The sequence below is a fragment of the Pteropus medius genome, unplaced genomic scaffold (assembly GCF_902729225.1).
Source record: "Pteropus medius unplaced genomic scaffold, Ma_sr-lr_union100, whole genome shotgun sequence".
Classification (NCBI taxonomy): domain Eukaryota; kingdom Metazoa; phylum Chordata; class Mammalia; order Chiroptera; family Pteropodidae; genus Pteropus; species Pteropus medius.
In genome coordinates this window covers 18,648,583-18,668,534 of record NW_024352787.1, presented here as the reverse complement: position 1 = coordinate 18,668,534, position 19,952 = coordinate 18,648,583, and the positions used below count along the sequence as shown (strand labels likewise).

Sequence of the window (19,952 nt, the reverse complement as noted above, 5' to 3'; positions counted from 1 at the left end):
TGCCATTCTAAGTATTTCCTTTCCCAGGAGTGCTGGGTGGTAGGAAATTTACTAATTTCTTGTTTCTTGTGCTGAGGAGCTCCTCTCTAGAAGTTTCTGCAATTCTTGATTCATGGCCTATTGTCCGCCTTCACTGTCCCAGGAGTGCTGGTGGGTGGGTTGTTTAATAATCTCTTCTTGTCTATAGGTTGAGGAGCTCTCACCAGGTGACTACTCTTGGTTCATGGCCGGTTGTCCATCCCTACTTTTCCTGGCACCCATGCTGCCTTTTATTCTCTGGGTTTTGCTGCCTAACTGGCGTGCAGTTTGGGATGGGAGGGACTCCCTACCTTGAAGACCCTTAGGTCTCACTCTCTGGTACACGCTGCCACCCTGATGGCAGGGCTTGGGCAGAAGGTTGATCTTTTCTGTTCCTTCTTTTTTTCCTTACTTCTCCCACACCTACCTTTTTACTCTGAGGACAAGCTGTCTCCCCTCATCTTTCTGCCTAAGACATTTTGTCTGGGACAGAAAATCTTCATCCCCTGAGGACTTAGGTTTCTGAGACACCAACCCTAGTGTCTTAATGCTTGGATTATTGGTAACTTTCCCACTACTACTTTGTTAATCACTAATGTCTCCCTATTTCATGTGTTTAAACACTACAACTAAGATAATTTTCTATGTCTGTTATTTAATTCTTATTTGCTGCTAGCAGTTTTTAGTTTTCTTAGTACTTCAGAATATAATAAAACTTGATCTTTTGCTCTGCTAATCTTTTCTTATCCTTCTCTTTGGTCTATTTTTATGTATTATTTTGTTTTGAAGTTGATATTTGGTTATAAATACTTGAATTTTTTGTACATTCATTGATCATTTATATTTTTTATTCTATGAATTAATTGCCTTTTTATGTCCTTGGCTTATTTTGGGGAAGTAGGGGGCTGGGGTTGTTTTTTTTTTTTATTATTTGTAAGAAGTTTATTGAGATAATAATTCATATACCATAAACTTTACCTTTTAAAGTATACAAATCCAGTGGTTTTTAGTAGAGTTGTAGAGTTGTGCAACCATCATCACTGTCTAATTTGAGACCATTTTCATGACTCCAAAAAGAAACCCAATGCACATTAGCCATCAGTCCTGATTCCCTCCACACCTCCTGCCTTCCCCCAACCCCCACCCCACCCATTGAGCCCTAGGCAACTACAGTTGACTCTTGAATAACGCGGGGAGTGGGGAATCGGAGAGATTAGGGGTGTAGAAGACTCCTGTGTATTCAAAAATTTGTGTTTATCTTTTCACTCACCCCTAATTTAACTACTAGTAGCCTACTGCTCACTAGAAGTCTAACCATGACAGAAACAGTCTATTAACATATTTTGTATGTTATATACAAATAATATATATTATACTATATTCTTAAAGTAAGCTAGAGAAAAGAAAATGTTATTAAGAAAATCATAAAATATATTTACAGTACTCTATGTATTTATTGAAAAAAAAATCCATAGGTAAGTGGACCTGCAAATTTCAAACCTGTGTTTTTCAAAGGTTAGCTGTACCAATCTACTTCCCTGTGTACAGATTTGCCTATTCTGGACTCCGTATATGGAATCATACAGTATGTAGACGTCTTTTAAAAGGAAGTGTAATTGACATATAACATCAGGTGTACAACATAATAATTTTACATTTGTATATATTGTGAAATGATCACAGTAAGTCTAGTTAACAGTCATCACTATACATAATTACAAAATTTTTTTCTTATGAGAACTTTTAAGATTACTCTCTTAATAACTTCCAAATATGCAGTATGGTATTATTAACTATGGTCACCATGCTGTTAAATCCTCATGACTTACTTATTTTTTAGCTGGAAGTTTGTACCTTTTAACCCTTTTCACCCATTTTGCCCTGCCTCTGGCAACCAGGAGTCTGATCTCTATAATTAGGAGCTTGGGTTTATTCTCTTCCTCCCTCCCGCCTTCCCTCCCTCCCTCTCTCTTTTTAGATTCCACATGTGAGATCATATGGTATTTGTCTGTCTTGGACTGACTTATTTCACTTAGCATAATGCCCTCAAGTTTCATCCATGTTGTCATAAATGGCAAGACTTTGTTCTTTTTATGGCTGAATAATATTCCTGTATATGTGTATCATATTTTCTTTATCCACTTAGATCAATGGACTCTTAGGTTGTTTACATATCTCAATTACTGTAAATAATGCTGCAATGGACATAGGGTGTGTTTAATGTTTTGAGGAACTGCCAAACTTTTCTAAAGCACCTACACTATTTTACAATCCCCCTATCAGTGTGTGAGATTTCCTAGTTTTCCTACATCTTCACCAACATTCGTTATTATCTATCTTTTTTATTATATCCTTCCTAGTGGATAAGAGTCCTGTCTTCTTTCATCTGCTAGTGTACTGTGTCTAATCTTTCCTGTATATATGAAGTAATCTGTGTTTTTGCACAACATGGCTTTTCCTCCTTGGATATTTTAGTTCGAGGTCCAATTCCAAGAATGTTTTCTTTATTGTAAAAACTATAAATGTGACTTATGTTTGAACTTTCAGATGAACTTTTCTTCTGATACTTGATAAGATTTCTATTTTACATTACTGTGTCTGATGAGTTTCAAGCTATTAAAACTTTAAATTGTTATAAGCACACTGTTACAAATTGTGACATAGCAAATAGTAAGACAAAATGCCTTACTAGAGTAGTAAAGGGGAATTATTTATAATGAACACTGACACTGTTTTGAAGAATTGTTAGTGCAGTGTTGACTACAAAATTGAGGAATCCCAATTGTGGATAGACCAGAGTAACCAAAGATGATGCTAGGTTTAGTCCTATGTTTCTATTCCTATCCTTACCAGGAAGGTGCAAAATATAAGTAACTAAAATTTTTAAAATTCAAATTTAGCACTTTTGCATACATGACCTCATTTGATCTTTACATCAGCCAAGTGATAGGCAGGATGGGTGCTCTTCCAGATGGAAAAATCTACAGTTTTCTTGCATACATCCATAACTTAAAGATCTCAGCGCCAACTAATAACTATGTTGCTTTATATTAAGCTATTATTTTTAAAAGTATTTGTTATCAATAGCATTTTCTAAAAGCTCTAGTTTGCTAAGTCTCTGCATAATTATTTTATATTTTTAGTTCTAATTTGTTCCCTCTGTTCTTTATGTATGTTAACATAGAGACCAAAGAGATGACAGTCTTTATACATCAACTATGTGGCTCTTCTGATATGCAGAGAACTGTATTCGTTATTCTTTTTACACTTGGTTATATTTTAAAATAAGAGTGTTCTCCCTCCCCAATTTGAATTTTGAAACATTTCAAACCTGTAAAAAAGAATAGTATATTGAATGCCTATATTCACCAATTACCGATCATTGTTTTGCCACATTTGGTTTATCTAAGTATAAATGCTTTTATTTTTCTGAACTATTTGTAAGAAGGTTGGACACATCATGAAACTTGACCTCTGTATCTTGCATCTTCAGAAAATAAAGGCATGTTCTTGTATAATCATAATACTGTTGTAACGCCTAAGAAAACTAGTGATAATTCAATACATCATCTGATATCTAGTCTGAATTCAGATTTCCCTAATTGTTGCCAATGTCTTTAATAGCTATTTTTCCCCTGATCCACATCCAAACCAAGATTCATGTTTTCTCTTTGCTTATTGTGTCTTCTTTTTTTCCAGCTTTATTGAAATGTAACAGATAATTAGTTGCTCGTATTTACATTGTACAATTCAGTGAGGTTTTTTTTTTTCAATTATAGTTGGCATACAGTGATATATTAGTTTCAGTTGTATAGCATAGTGATTAGAGATCCACATAACTCGCGAAATGATCACCCCACTAAATGTAGTACCTCTCTTCCCCCTTACATATTTATTACAACATCATTAACTATTTTCCTTATGCTACACTTGATATCTCCATGTCTATTTTGTTACTATCCATTTGTACTTCTTAATCCCTTTGCCCTTTTTCACTATTTCCCCAACCCCCTCCTACCTAGTAGCCCTCAAAATATTCTCTGTATCTATGAGTTTATTTCCATTTTGTTGTCATTGTTGTTTATTTTGCTCTTTAGATTCCACATGTACGTGAAATCATGTGGTATTTGTCTTTCTCTATCTGACTTCATTCTGCGCAATACCCTCTAGGTCCATCAAGGCAATATCTTTTTCCATCCCTTTCCTTTTAGTCTGTGTGTGTCTTTCAATCTGAAGTGAGTCTCTCGTAGGCAGCATATGTAAAGGTCTTGTTTTCTTATCCATTCAGCCACTCTGTCTTTTGGTCAGAGCACTTAATTCTTTTCCATTTGAGGTACTTGTTGATAGGAATGTAGTTATTACCATTCTTTATTCATGTTTTTGATAGATGTTTTCTTTCTTCTTAAAGAAGTCCCTCCAACTTTCCTGTAATACTGGCTTGGTGTTGATAATTTCCCTTAGCTTATTTTTGTCTGGGAAGCTCTTTATCTGTCCTTTGACTCTAAATGATAGCTTTGCTGGATAAAGTATTCTTGGTTGTAGATCCTGGGTTTTCATCACGTTGACTATGTTGTGCCAAGCCCTTCTGTCCTGCAAAGTTTCTTTTGAGAAATCAGCTGCCAGTCTTATGGGCTCCCTTGTAGGTAACAGACTGCTTTTTTCTTGCTGCTTTTAAGGTTCTCTCTCTGTATTTAACCTTTGGCATTTTGGTGATGATGTGTCTTGGTGTGGGCCTCTATGAGTTCATCTTTTCTGGGACTCTCCGAGCTTCCTGAGGTGGTATGTCTATTTCCTTGACCAGGTTAGGGAAGGTTTCCATCATTATTTCTTCAAATAGCTCTTCAACTTCTTGCTTTCCTTCAGGTACCCCTGTGACACGGATATTTTTACCATTAGATTGTGTCCCATAGGCTCCTTAAGTTATTATTATAGTCTTGGCTTCTTTTTTCTTGCCGTTCTGATTGCATGTCCTTGGCTTCCCCATCCTCTATATCGGTGGTTCGATCCTCTTCTTCCTCCACTCTGTTGATTCCCTCTAATATACTCTTCATCTCAGATAATGTGTTCATTTCTGACTGGTTCCCTTTTATAATTTCCATTTTCATTTTTATGCTTTTTATCTCTTGTTAAAGTTCTCACTGAGTTCATCTACTCTTCCCCTAAATTCATTGAGCATCTTTATAACCAGTGTTTTGAACTCTGCCTCTGTGAGATTGCTTGACTCCATTATTCCTGGATCTCTGTTCTGTTCTCTCATATGGTTTCTGCTTCTTTGTCTTCCCATTTTGGCTGCCTTTCTGTGTTGCGTCTGTTTCTATATACTAAGCAAAGTTCCTAAGGCTCCCGGTCTTATTAGCATGACTTTGTGTAGTAGGTGTCCAGTGGCACTGTCCTGAGAGGAGCTCAGCTGTAGGCTAAGTTTAGCCCCAGCCTGTGCCCCTCTGGCTACCTATTAAGACTCAGCAGCAATCCACACATGCTGCGCCTCATTTGCCTCAAGAGGCTACGCCAGAAACCATGGTTAGCTGCCTCCAGTGTGATTCTTGGAGTTGGCTTAGCAAGGAGCACTGGACTCGCAGAGGACACAACTGAATGTGGCTTGGGTGGGGCCGTGAGTTGGGGGATGTGGAGTTTCAGGGAATCCTCTGGACGAGCTACCTCAGTTGCCCAGATTGATGATGTCTCAGCAGTGGCGATGCTGAGTCTGCATACTGGAAAGAAGAAGGGCTCAACAGAGGAACAATGGATACTGCTGTCATTTTTGCCCGAGAGAAAGCCTCCAGCCCTTGCTCCCGCAACTCAGTGTCCCCTGTAAGTGTCTGGTGCCCCCAGAACAGCTGACCTGGCACTGGTTCTCAGAGCAGGTCTGTCACCATGAAAGTCCGCTCATGGACAGTGCCCTTTAAGCGGCATCTGCAGCTGCCAGTAGCATCAGTCCCACTCAGCCCCTCAGGACCAGGCAGCCTCACATCTTTGCCGCTTTCTACCTCCTATCGTTGCAGGGTGATTTATTTCTTATTTCAGAGTGATTTCTCCCTAGTTGTAGTGCTTCTGTTCATCTAGATACCAGGCAACTCTGCTTGCTGTTTGCTTCATGTTTGTTAAAACTGATTTGGTTGCAAGAGGGATGAACCAAAGCCTTTCTCATATAAGCCATTTTTTTAGACCTACTGTGTCTTCTTTAGTCTCTTATTTAATTTTTTTCTAATGAACATTTTTGAGATATAATTTACATATAAAATTTACCCATTTTAGATTTCTAGTGATTTTTAGTAACTACTGAGTTGTATGATCATCACCATAATCATGTTTTAAAACATTTTTCATCACTTCAGTAAAATCTCTTATGCCCATTTGTAGTTAATCCTCATTCCCATCCCCACCTCTGGACAACCAATTAGCTTACATATGTCTCCATAGATTTGCCTTTTCTGGACAATACATATAAATAGAATATGTAGTCTTTTTGGATTTCTTTTACTTAGTATATTTTTCTGGTCCATAATGCTGAATATGTGTCAGTAGTTCTCTCCTTTTTATTAATAAATAGTAAGTATTCCATTCTATGAATATACCACATTTTGCTTATCCGTTTGCCAATTGATGGATATTTGGATTGTTTCCTTTTTTTGGTTATTATGAATAATCTGACATGAACATTAATGTACAAATCTTTGTGTGGACATGTTTTCATTGCTCATGAGTATATGCCAAGGAGTGAAATTGCTAGGTTGTATGGTATATTTAAGTTTAATCTTTTAAAAAACTGCCAAATTGTTTTCCAAAGTGATTGCACATTTCGGATTCCCACCAGAATTTTTGGGGATTCCCATTTCTCTGCATTGTTATAGTATTTATTATTATTGTCATTCTAGCGGATATAAAATGATCTTATTGTGGTTCTGATTTGCGTTTTTCTAATGACTAATGGTGTTGAGCATCTTTTCATGTGCTTTTCATTAGCCATTCATATATTTCTTTAGAGAAATGTCTACTCACATATTTTGCCTGTTTTTTAAAATTCGGTTATCTTCTCATTATTGAGTCGAAAGAATTCTTTATGTGTTCTGGATAAAAGTCTTTCAACAGATATGCAGTTTGCAAAGATTTTCTTCCACAGAGTGCTGTGGTTTTTTGTGATGATGTTTACCATGAACAGTGTTTAATTTTTCTGATTTGCCCTGGGTCTTTTTTGGAGGGTTGGAATAAAAGCTAAATCTTCTGTTCTTAATTCTTCCATGTGCTTAGTACTGAAGCAGAGTCAGTAGTTAATGACAATGATAGTCACCTTCGTCTACATTCTGCAATTAAGCAGAGGGAAACTCTTCCCTTCTCAACCACGAGAAGCAAATAGAGATACCATAGATATTAGGGCTCTTTTAGTTGCAAGAGCCAGAAATCCAGTTTAAGCTACCTTAAGCGCAACAGAATTTTGCTGTTTTTCTCTCCCTTCCTCAACTCTGCTCCTTTCTTCATTGTACTGGCAGACTCTCTTCATGTGGTAGCCATCTTCATCTTGACTCAGTCCTTCCCAGAACAGCAGAAAGAGCCAATCTTCTTCGCTAACCCTACCAGAAAAGCCCAAGGAGTACTCTGGCCAGCCTGGGTCTCTTGTCCTGCTTTGAGGGAAGTGGAACATCTTGATTTACAGTCCTGTTGTAAACCAATAAGAAGAGGGGAAGTTCTTTCTAGAGAAAGGGGTGCTGGCCAAACAATCATATGTCTGCTTCTTTAGGGGTGTCATGTCATTTTTTGCCCACTGCTGTAAGATTAAACCAAAAGTAATGAATAGAAGGTTAACATATGGAGTATTTGGGGCGAGGGGGGATCATGTTTGTTATCTGATTAACTTTAAATTAGCCTTTACTAGTAGCATTTTTTCTTATCTGAATAAATTTATGTCATCTTTGGTTTAAATTAAAATGTTCTACAGACCTCTTCCTGCCTCCCATAGAGGTAAGGGGATGATAACCTACATTAACAATGATAATAATTTGATAATATTTTGCACTTCTTTTGAGCGTTCCTTTATGTAGTTTTCTTTAGATCTCTGAGTGGGGGTTGTACCAACTGTCTTGGAGTTCCCACATTCCTACAGATTGGTGAACTCAATTTTTTATAATTAGTTTCCTTCCTCTCCTTTTTCATTTACTTGGACTCTCAAGTTCTGTCAGTGTCCATATGTTATATGATTCATCTTTGAAGTGTTTTTTTTTTTAAGTAAAGATAGTTGCCAGTTATTTTTCATGGCATTGGATATATGATGTGTATGCTGATGGTAATGATGCTGTTGATGTAGTTGTGATTTTCCTGCTCAAAAAAGGAAATCTTTTTTTTTTTAATAAGTACTAATATCTTCATTATGGAAAGGAAATCATTTTTATCACTTAAAATGTTTCTTATCTAAACTTTTAATAGACAGATATAAGTGATATGTAAATAATATCATGAAGTTGAACAAATAACTTTGGGTACTGTGTGGCTTTGGCGTTGCTTCCATACTCTTTCAATACTCTTCAGGATTTATTTTCTGTATGAAAATGAGAACTTTTGGTCTTAGATTGTGTATATAAATCATATAATCTCTCATAGAATTAAAACAGGCCTTAAAAAGTCATCTATTATATTCTTCTACCCATTACAAAAATCTCCTCAAAACTACCCAACTACTAACCGTTGCTTAAACACTTGTAATGATACTGTGTAAATCTGCATCATTTGGGGGCATTTTAATTTAAAAATACATCCTTTTTTCGACCTGAAGTCTGTTGTCCTGTGACGTTTTGTTCCATCTGTTAACAGAATTGAGAGTAGTCATTTTATATATACTCTTGTTAAAATAATCGAAGATGACAGTCATTCAGCTCCCTTGCTGGCTTCCCAGGTGTCTGCCTGTTCAGTGCATACATTCCTCTTTTTTTTTTTTTTTTTTTAGTTATTTCCCAGCCATCCTGATCACAAGCTTTTAAAAGTATTACAGTAACATTCACTAATTTAGAGGTCAAATTTTACAACTTATAATAGGAAACACTTAAAGAGGGAAGAGGAAATTACTAGAATCTGTAGATTTCCTTCTGTGGCCAGGCTCAGAGCTAAACAATTTCAGGCTCATTATTTCCATATAATTATCCAAACACAACCTTATGAGGAAGATTAGGAAAGTTAAGGCTACAACATTAAGAATTAGGAAGTAAGCTTTAAAAACAAACTAAGAAAAAGACCTTTGAGCATCCAAAGTAGAAATGCAAAGTCCTAGTACTAAAGGCTATTTATTAGTCATCTGATGCTCAAGAGGATAATTAGACCATCAGTCAGAACATACTTAGTCTCACTTTATATCTAATTACAATGTGCCCGGTAGTTTGCTTCCAAACAATTTTTAGGGGTGAAAGGTTGCAGCTCAAGGTGGTAGTGATCAGTGAGGGACAACTATAAAAGGAAGGGAGGAGGCAGAATATAAAACGGCAATACTCAGGAGAACTCAAGTTCCACATTCTAGGAATATTTAATCCAAGAAACTTCCCTGAATTCATAATAGTCTCTGAAAGCAGGATAATTATTGATCATTATGATTCTGGGCTATCAGATTTTTAAAAAATTATTCAGTAAAGTTGAGGAATTTCTTTTCTTTTTTCTTCTTTTTTTTCAGTAAAGAAAAGTTTTATTAGAAGGGAAAGTACACTTCCAGACATGGAAGCGGGCCTCAGCAAGAGAAGCGTGGCTCAAAAGGCGAGTTGAGGAATTTCTAAGACATAAAATTTTGAACTCAAAATCTTTGTTGAATACAACTAAAAAATTAAAATACTGTCTTACTCAAATGCCATTTCTTGTGACTAAGTTGCTTGTTTCCTTTTGATTATTGTCTTTGGGGATGATAGCCCCACAATTATTTTTTAATATATGTATGTTAGGTTTGAAGGTACTTGGTAAATAGGTATTTACTCACCGATAACTGATGTGGAGAGATAATCTTTGCAGTTAGAATTTATCATTTCTTATAACCTTGACTGAATTGCCAAGGTTTTCCCATCTTAGATGTGTTAAGGTTTATCCCAACTTGACTTCTCTTTGTGTCTTAGCACAGTTGTTAAGTATTTAGAGAATGTTATTAGGCTAAGTGAAACATAATTAAATTTTGATATAAAAATGTACGTGAGTACTTTTTAAAGTATCTACTTCCAATCAAAAAATGGGCAGAGGACCTGAACAGACACTTCTCCCTAGAGGACATACAAATGGCCAACAAGTATTTGAAAAGATGCTCAACATCGCTAGCTATTAGGGAAATGCAAATCAAAACCACAATAAGATACCATCTCACACCTATTAGAATAGCTATAATCAACAGGACAAGTAATAATAAATGTTGGAGAGGATGCGGAGAGAAAGGGACCCTTACACACTGCTAGTGGGACTGCAGATTGATACAGCCACTATGGAAAACAGTATGGAGGTTTCTCAAAAAACTAAGAATTGATCTACCATATGATCCAGCAATCCCATTACTGGGTATTTACCCCAAAGACTTGAAAACCCATATCCAAAAAGATATTTGCACACCGATGTTCATAGCAGCATTATTCACAGTGGTGAGGACATGGAAAAAACCGAAGTGTCCTGTGATAGATGATTGGCTGAAGAAGCTGTGGTACATATATACAATGGAATATTACTCAGCCATAAGAAGAGATGAAATACTGCCATTTGCGACAACATGGGTGGACCTCGAGAAATCATGCTAAGTGAAATAAGTAAGACAGAAAAAGTTGAAAATCACATGATATCATTTATGTGTGGGATATAAACCTAAAAGCAACAAATGAGCAGGACAAACAGACTCATGGACATGGACTATAGACCAGTGGTTACTAATGTGGAGGGGGAGCAGAGGGGAGGTAGATGGGATAAAGGGGGTCAAATATAGGGGGATAGACGGAGGGCGAAGTATCTAGTTACCAGTTGCTTTCTTTTAGATTGGAAAGTTAAAGTATAAGATTGTATTACTCCACAGATACTTTAGGTTTCATCCTTCATCTCATTTGCTCCCAAACTCCAGCTCTTCATTTCGTGGCCGTTTTGCTATAAGTAGTCTAATAGCTACTACCCTTTATTCTTAGGAGTTTAAGCTGTATGCAATTTTATTACATCTTTAAATCTTTGGTACAAGTATTGACAGTTTGTTCTTGAATAAAAAAAGATTAGTTAAAATGTATAGTGCGAGAGTATTTATGAGGACTTTGGTTGTTTAAAACTGAGCAGTAATCCTTGTTAGAGCATTATTACCATTGAGGATTGTCAAATAGTAAGCTTATCTGTACTTTTAGTTAAATTTTAGTAGCTTTGTGTTAAGAACAGTTTCATTGTACATTGTACACTGTATGTCATCACCTGACAAATTTGTGCAAAATGTAGAAAACCCAATTTCTGCATATGAATTACTTTTTACTGTTTCCTTATGTTGATAGATTAAGAAATATGATACAAATAGACTTTTTAATAATTTTACCAAACCTTAAAAATGTGAAATGCTCTTTAATTTAGAATATTGAGATTGTAGCATCATTTGAGTTCAGAACTTGAGACTTGTTTTTTCAACTTAATGTCATAAGTATTAAAATATATATTTTAATATATATTTATATAATATAGCATATATATTTATATAATATAGTATATATATTATATGTGCTATATTTTATATATAATAGTATATGTAATATATACTATATTTTACATAATATAGTATATATTTATATATTAATATATTTTAATATATGATATTAAATATCATATATTAAATATGATATTTAATATCGTATATATTAAAATATATGATATTTTAATATCATATATATTAAAATATTTGGGCCAAGAATAAACAGGAGCACATTTCCTTCCTATAGCTTTTTTTTATAATATTAGTAAACCTGTTTTAAATCTGTGTCACAGTGTGGAGGTGAAACAGAAGGGTTCAGAAAGAAACATTCCCTTTTAAAACAGTCATATGAGAGTAGTTTTGAGATCAGAGTTTTGACTAATATGTGTTTTCTTCATTCCCAAACTGGGACATTTGGCAATAATGGTCTCATAAATGAAATGAGAAAAGGAAGAATAATAGTAATTGAGATTGTTTTTTTTTAACCTTTAGAAATTATAGCTTGTTATGTTTACTTTAATATTCGAAGCTGATAGACATCCATTTATTGTTAATAGAGTATAAAGTTTTGAATAGAAGTATAGAACATTTTGAGGGAGATAGTATTGTGTGATGAGATAAGTATAGGTCTTGTTTAATAAAATATTTGTTGAATAAATAAGCACCTATTGTGTGCCAGACACTGTGCTAGACCCATATGAGCAACACGCACCTAACTGAGGCTTAAAGAACAGGAAGAGCCTTCCAGAAGTGACCACAAGAAGGATAAGCAGGAGTTTACCGAAGGAGACGGTTCAGGTTGAGTTAGATGTTAGGTATTCAGGACCAGGGAATAAAATTAATACAGTGAATATAGAGTGAGTGTGATGTTTTCCTGAGGGATGAGAAGGAGAAAGTGAAAAGAGGGTTGGGAGGGTTGTAGGCAGATCATAAAGTCCCTTATTTCAGGCCTTGGGGAACCATCAAAAAATTTTAGGAATCATTCTGATCACGTTTGCCATTTAACTGTTGTCTACAGCAGTGCTACTGAAATTATATCTGGTGAAGGACTGTAATTTAAATTGTCAATACTTAGCAGACTGATACTTTTGTAAAATACAATAAAAATGAATTACTAGAAAAATGAAATTTTAAAAAACCAGAAAACAAGGCCATTTTAAAAATTAGATCGAACAGACTTAAAGTTACTCTGTCAAGTTCTTCTATAAGTTTCTAAATGTATTTTGTCAAATTTCCTAGTCATGAACTATTTATGCTTTGGATACCTTTGCTGCAGAGGAGTAATCTCTTTGATCATGTGCCCCATCAGTACAGAATTCTAGAAACTCCCATGTGTGTATTTACTTTTAAATCATGCACATGTACTACTGTGCAGTTACACAGTGTACATTATAAACCATAAAATATAAATTAGAAAATAACAAGAGGTTATATAAGGCATTTAAATTTTTATTTTTAATAGTATGAAAATATTTTGTTGGCACTAAGACACTGTAGTGATCAGTGTAGTTGAACATCCTTTATTATAATTTTTGAGTGTCTTGGTTCATTCATGCAACAAATAGTGTGTTAAATCATCACATTGTATACCTTAAATATATACAATTTCTGTTTATCAGTTATACCTCAGTAAGGCTAGACATTTTTAAAAATAAAAATAGTTATCTAGGCCCTTTTCCAGGTGCTAAGTATATAGTAGACCATAAGATATACAAAACTTCCTGCTCTTATAGAGTCTTCATTCTAGTGGAGATTAACACTTTGTGCTATGGTGATTCAAAGGCCTGATTTTAGGTTCAGTCTGTTTTATATTTGCTTTAATGGATGTCATAGTTGAAATAGATGCATTATAAAGGTATATAGATCAAAATTGGAGAATTATGTTGTTGGTTGTATTTCCTTAATAATACTCAATTTTCAATTTTATCCGACTATTAAAGACAGATTTTTTAATGAAATTTGTCTTGCTAATTCCATTTTCCCAAATTTCAGTCATTTATTGCAAATTCATTAAAATGAGTTTTTTGCGTGCATGTTTTTAATAAATGTTTTCAAAATCCAATGACACTAGATTTAAAAAGGTTAGAAATTTACAATTGATGTTCAAGCAAGGTTATCTTTTAAAGTGGGCACATTTTGCACACTCATGTTTAGAACAGTAAAAGCTTGCCAACTCCTGGTTTATCCATTCACTAATACCACACTGTCTGAATTACTGTAGTTTTATAGTAAGTCTTGGTATGCAATAGAGTAGAAGTCAGCAAATGCTTTCTTAAAGGGCCTAATATTAAACGTTGTAGGCCTTGCAAGCCACATGGTCTCTATTACAACTTTGTACTCACCTCAGCTGTTGTAAATAGAAAGCAGCCATAAACAATACATAAATAAGTGGAAGTGGCTATGTCCCAGTAAACCTTTATTTACAAAAAGAGCGTTTTGCTGTGAACCTAAAACTGCTCTTAAAAGATAGTCTATGAAACAGAAATGCAGAATGGAACAAACAGCATAACTTTTGTATTGTTTCTGCCATATACATAATCTGAATCTAATCTTCAGACAAAACCCAATTAAGGGACAGTCTATAAAATAATTGGCCAATAATCTTTCAAAATTGTCAAGTTCTTGAAAGTCAAAGAAAGTATGAGGAATTATTCCAGATTGAAGGAGAGACCAAAGAGGTGTGACAACTAAATTTAACACATGATTCTGACCTCGTACAGAAATCTTGGATAGGGTCTGAGGATTCTAATGTAGAAATGTGGTAATGTTTATTTCCCATGGTGTGATGGCTCTGTTATGGTGTGTGGTAGATTGTCTGTTGGAAATAAACACAAAGGTGTTCAGGTGAGATAGAGCATCTTATTAGTAACTTATTCTCAAATGGCTCAGGGAAAAAACTTTGACATTGTACTTGCAACTTTTCTGTAAATTTGAGATTGTATCAACATTTTAGAAAATATGTATCATTAAAACTAAATAAGATAAACTTCTTACAGAAAAATAAAACAGGCAGCCTAGTTTACCAGCCCTTGCATACTTTGATGCTGTTCTTCAAAATTGCCTTGGACATTTTTGGCATCAGTATTTCCTGTACACATTTTAAAATTATCAATTTCCACAGAAAACTCTGCTGGCATTTTTGTTGTGATTGCAACAAAATCTATAGATAAATTTGGGGAGGATTAACATAATTACGATAATGTGTTTAATCCATAAACACGACCTAAAGCATTATGTAGGTCATCTTTAAATTTTCTCAGCAGTGTTTTATTGTTTTCTTTGTAAAGTCACATCCTCCAAAATGTCCGCCAAAGATCTTTGCCTCTTGCTATTCGCAACCTTGTGTATGGTTCTCTCATACGTTGAATAGGGCTGACCAAAATGATATTGTGTGACTTCTAAGACTAGGTCATAAAAGACATTGCAGCTTCTGACTTGTTCTCTTGGATTACTCATCTGGAGGAAGCCAGCTATCATGTTATGAGGACATTCAAGCAGCCCAGTGGAGAGACTCAGGCGGTGAAGAACTGAAGCTTCTTGACACAATAGCCATCTCGAAAGAATATCCTTCAACTCTCTTTAAGCCTTCAGATAACTGCAGTGAGCCATCTTGAAAGCATATCCTGCAACTCTCTTTAAACCTTCAGATGACTGCAGTCTGTCAACATCTTGACTCATGAAAGTCCTAGAATTAGAACCTAGCTAAGATACTTAAGCTAATTAATAAATGTTATTTTAAGCTACTAAGTTATAGGGTAATTTATATGCAGCAGTAAATAACTAATACATTCATGTACATATTTTATTAAATTTAAAATTTTCCATTTTCAAATTCTATGTAATTTCATTTGTTTCTACCTTTCTTGTGGTAAAATACACATAACTTTTACCACCGCAACCATCATTAAGTGTACATTTTAGTAGTATTAAAAACATTCATATTATTGTGCAGCCATCACCATTCATTCCCTTAACTCTTTAATCTTGTAAAACTGAAACTCTGTATTGTATTCATTAAACAGTAATTCCCCAGTCTCCTCTGGTAATTTCCTAGTAACCACCATTATACTTTGTCTTTTTTGATTTTGACTACTCTCAAGTACCTCAAACAAGTGGAATCATACAGTATTTTTTTTTTTTTTTTTTGTGGCTGGCTTATTTCAGATAGCATAATAACCTCAAGGTTCATCCATGTTGTAACACATTGCATAATTTCCTTGCTTTTTAAGGCTGAGTAATATTCCATTGAATGTATATACAGCATTTTGCTTATCCTTTCAACTATCCACCAATACTTTGGTTGTTCCCATACTTTAGCTACTGTGAATAATACTGCTAGGAATATGGGTGTACAAATATCTCTTCAAGACCTTGCTTTTAATTCTTTTAGGTATATATCTAGAAGTGAAATTGATGAATCATATGGTAATTCTATTTTTAATTTCTTGAGGAATTACTTAACTGTTTCCCACAGTGGCTATACCATTTTACAAACCCACAAGCAGTGCACAAGGGTTCAAATCTCTGCATATCCTCCCCAACACTTTTCTGTGGTTTTGATTTTTGATAGTGGACATCCTAATGGATGTGAGGTAGTATCTCAAAGTTTTGATTTACATTTTCCTGATTAGTAATGTTGAACATCTTTTCATGTGCTTGTTGGCCATTCATTATCTTCTTTGGGGGAAATGTCTATTCAAGTTCTTTGCCCACTTTTTTTTTTCCTTTTTTTTCTTTGCCCATTTTTAAACCAGTTTGTTTTGTTGTTGTTTAGTCTTAGGACTTCTCTATATATTCTAGATATTAATGCCTTATCAGATATATTATTTATAGATATTTTCCATTTTATGAGTTTCCTTTTTACTCTATTGATAGCAATTTCTTTTAAATTAAAAATTTTTTATTTTTCAGTTATAGTTGGTTTCAGGTGTACAGCATAGTGATTAGACATCTATATAACTCACAGTGATCACCCCAATAAATCTAGTGCCCCTCTGACACCATACGTAGTTATTAAAATATTATTGGCTATATTCTTTATACTTTCTGTTTCCATGACTATTTTGTAGCTACCCCTTTTCACCAACTTAATCCCTTCTTCCTTTTCACCAACCCTCCACAACCCTCTTCCCTCAGGTGACCCTCAAAATGTTCTTTGTATCTATGAGTTTGTTTTTTCTCATTTGTTTATTTTGCTCTTTAGATTCCACATATACGTTCAATCATATGACATTGTCTTCCTCTCTGACTTATCCATCATGAAATATTTTTTCCCATCCCTTTACTTTTACTCCATGTCTGTCTTTCAATCTGAAGTGAGTCTCTTGTAGGCAACATATGTAAGGGTCTTGTTTTCTCATCCATTCAGCCACCCTATCTTTTGACTGGCACATTTAATTATTTTTCATTTGAAGTACTTGTTGATAGATATGTAGTTATAGCCATTCTTTGTTTAGATGTTTGATACATATTTTTTTTTCTTCTTAAAGAAGTCTCTCCAGCATTTCCTATAATACTGGCTCTGTGGTGATGATGTCCTTTAGCTTTTTCTTGTTTGGGAAGCTGTCTGTCCTTCATTCTAAATGATCACTATGCTGGGTAAAGTAATCTTGGTTTTAGGTCCTGGGTTTTCATCACTTTGAATATTTTTTTGCCAAACCCTTCTGGCCTGTAAATTTTTTGTTGAGAAATTGGCTGAGCCTTATGGGAGCTCCCTTATATGTAACTAACTGTTTTTCTCCTGCCGCTTTGAAGGTTCTCTCTTTGAATTTAACCTTTGGCATTTTAATGATGTATCTTGGTGTGGGTTTCTTTGGGTGCATCTTTTTGGGACTCTCCGAACTTCTTGGGCTTGTATGTCTGTTTCCCTCACCAGGTTAGGGAAGTTTTCTGTCATTATTTCTTCATATAGGTTTTCAATTCTTTACTCTCTCTTCTCTTTCTGGTACCTCTATGATGCAAATGTTGTTACGCTTGACATTGTCCCAGAGGCTTCTTAAACTATCTTCATTTTTTTGGAATCTTTTTTCTTGTTGCTGTTCTGATGGGGTGTTTTCTGCTACCCCATCCTTGATGTCGCTGATTCGATCTTGCATTTCATCCACTCACTTGATTCCCTTTAATGCAGTGGTCCCCAACCTTTTTGGCACCAGGGACCGGTATTCCTATGAGAATCTAATGCCTGATGAGCCGAAGTGGAGCTGATGTGGTAACGATAGCGCTGGGAAGCAGCTGCAAATACAGATGAAACTTCTCATGCCTGCCCACTGCTTACTTCCTGCTGTATGACCCAGTTCCTAACAGGCCACATACCAGTACCGGTCCACAGCCCAGGGGTTGGAGACCTCTGCTCTAATGTACTCTTCATCTCAGATATTGTATTCTTCATTTAAAGTTCCTACTGAGTTCATCTATTCTTCCCCAAAGTTCCTTGAGCATCCTTAAAACCAGCGCTTTGAACTCTGCATCTAGTATGTTGCTTGTCTCCATTTTGGTGAATTCTTTTTCTGGAGCTTTGTTGTTCTTTCATGTACGATATGCTTCTTTGTCTCCCCATTTTGGCTGCCTCTCTGTGTCTGTTTCTGTGTATTAGGTAGGACTGCTAAGACTCCCAGTCTTAGTAGAGTGGTTCTATGTAGTAGGTGTGTTGTGGGGGCCCTTGGCCCAGACCTGGGAGGGGTCCAACTGCAGGCCAAGTTCAGCCGTAGCTGGGTACCTCCAGGGCCACCTGGTAAGGGTCACCAAGCAGTTCACAGGTGACTGCCACCCATGCTGGGCTTATAAATGCCTTGAGTCAGAAACCGAGGCCAGCTGCCACTGGTGCGGGGCTTGGGGCTGCTCAGCAAGAGGTACAGGGCACGCTGAGGCCAGATACTGCTTCTTTGAGTTTAATGAGCCTTTGAGAAATTTTACGAAAGTTCACAGCAGAAGCCAAAGCAGTGGTTTGTGTGGAATAAATCACTGGAAGTGGCTTTGATGGGTCCACAAGTTAGTGGAAGCAGAGTCCCAGGGAATCCCCTGGGTGGAGCAACCCTTGTTATCCAGGTTAATGGTGGCTCAGGTATGGTAGCAGCTGCATCTGCAGGCTAGGAGGGGTGAGGGCTCAACAAAGGAACGATGGCTTCTGCCTGTACCTCTATCCAGGAGCCAGCTGCTGCTCCAGTCCTTGCCCTAGAGCCTGACAGTTCAGCACCACCCCATATGTCCCTGGCGCCCCTTGAGCAGTTGCTGCATCACTGGAGCTCAGAGCGAGCACGTCTGTCAGCAAGTAAGGCCAGGCGTGGGCCCTTTAAGAGGAAGGTCTCCGCTTCCTGCAGCCTCCAGCTCACTCAGCCCCAGCCTCTGCTGGTTTTCACAACCAGTATATATTGAAATATAATGTTATAAGTTAGGACCTTATTTCTAGCAATTTTGCTAAGTTCAGTTAATATTGATAACTTATTCTTTTGGAATATTGCCTATGAATAATCTCAGTTTTACTTTTTTCTATCCAGTCTTTTGCCTTTTATTTCTCGTTCTTGCCTTACTGCACTGATTAGAATCTCCAGGACATTATTGACTGGAAGTGATGAGAGTAAACATTCTTGTCTTATCCCTTACCTCATAGAGTAACATTTACTGTTTCACTTGTAAAGTTTTTGTAAATATTATTTATCAGTTCAAAGAGCTTTCCTTCCATTTCTAGTTTGCTAAGGATTTTCTCATGAGTGAATATTGAATTTTATCAGATAGATTTTTTGCATTTGTTGAGATGATTTCTCCCCTTTTGTGAATTACATTGTATAAACCAACCTTGCATTCTTTTTTTTAGAACTAAAATGTCATTTATTAATTGGAAAAATTTCACTTTCTTCCTTTTGTAGGTGGTCCATATAATCAACTAAAAAGTTAGAAAACAGAACCTAATTACAATGTATTTGTGTAAAACAGATTACTTTTCTCTTTAATTATATCTTTTACATTTAACAAACAGACTTTAATTTGGTCCAAAATTTCAGACACTTAGCTTGACCATGTGAAGTTAAGGTACAAACAGGTGGCTTAGAATTCTTACCTGTTTATTTCCTGAATCCTGAAAAGTTATGTGTTTAACTGGTAGTGTGTGATGAATATTCAGTGAATGCTTCTGGATGGGCCGTTGTGATTTGCAGCTCAGAAAGAGGCTATAATGAAAGGCCAAAGTGATTGATGCAGTTCTTGCATCAGCCAGAGTATAAGTGATTGGTTGTAGTGAAACTCTGTTCCAGTCTCCAGTAAGCCTCTTCTGTGCGTTCCCAGT

The 19,952-nt window shown here is 35.8% G+C and overlaps 1 protein-coding gene across 2 annotated transcripts in view; it reads left to right on the top strand.

Moving 5' to 3' along the window:
• The window catches only part of RALA (RAS like proto-oncogene A), a 67,218-nt gene that overhangs the window by 10,065 nt on the left and 37,201 nt on the right, over positions 1 to 19,952 (top strand). The gene's annotated exons all lie outside the window — the stretch shown is intronic.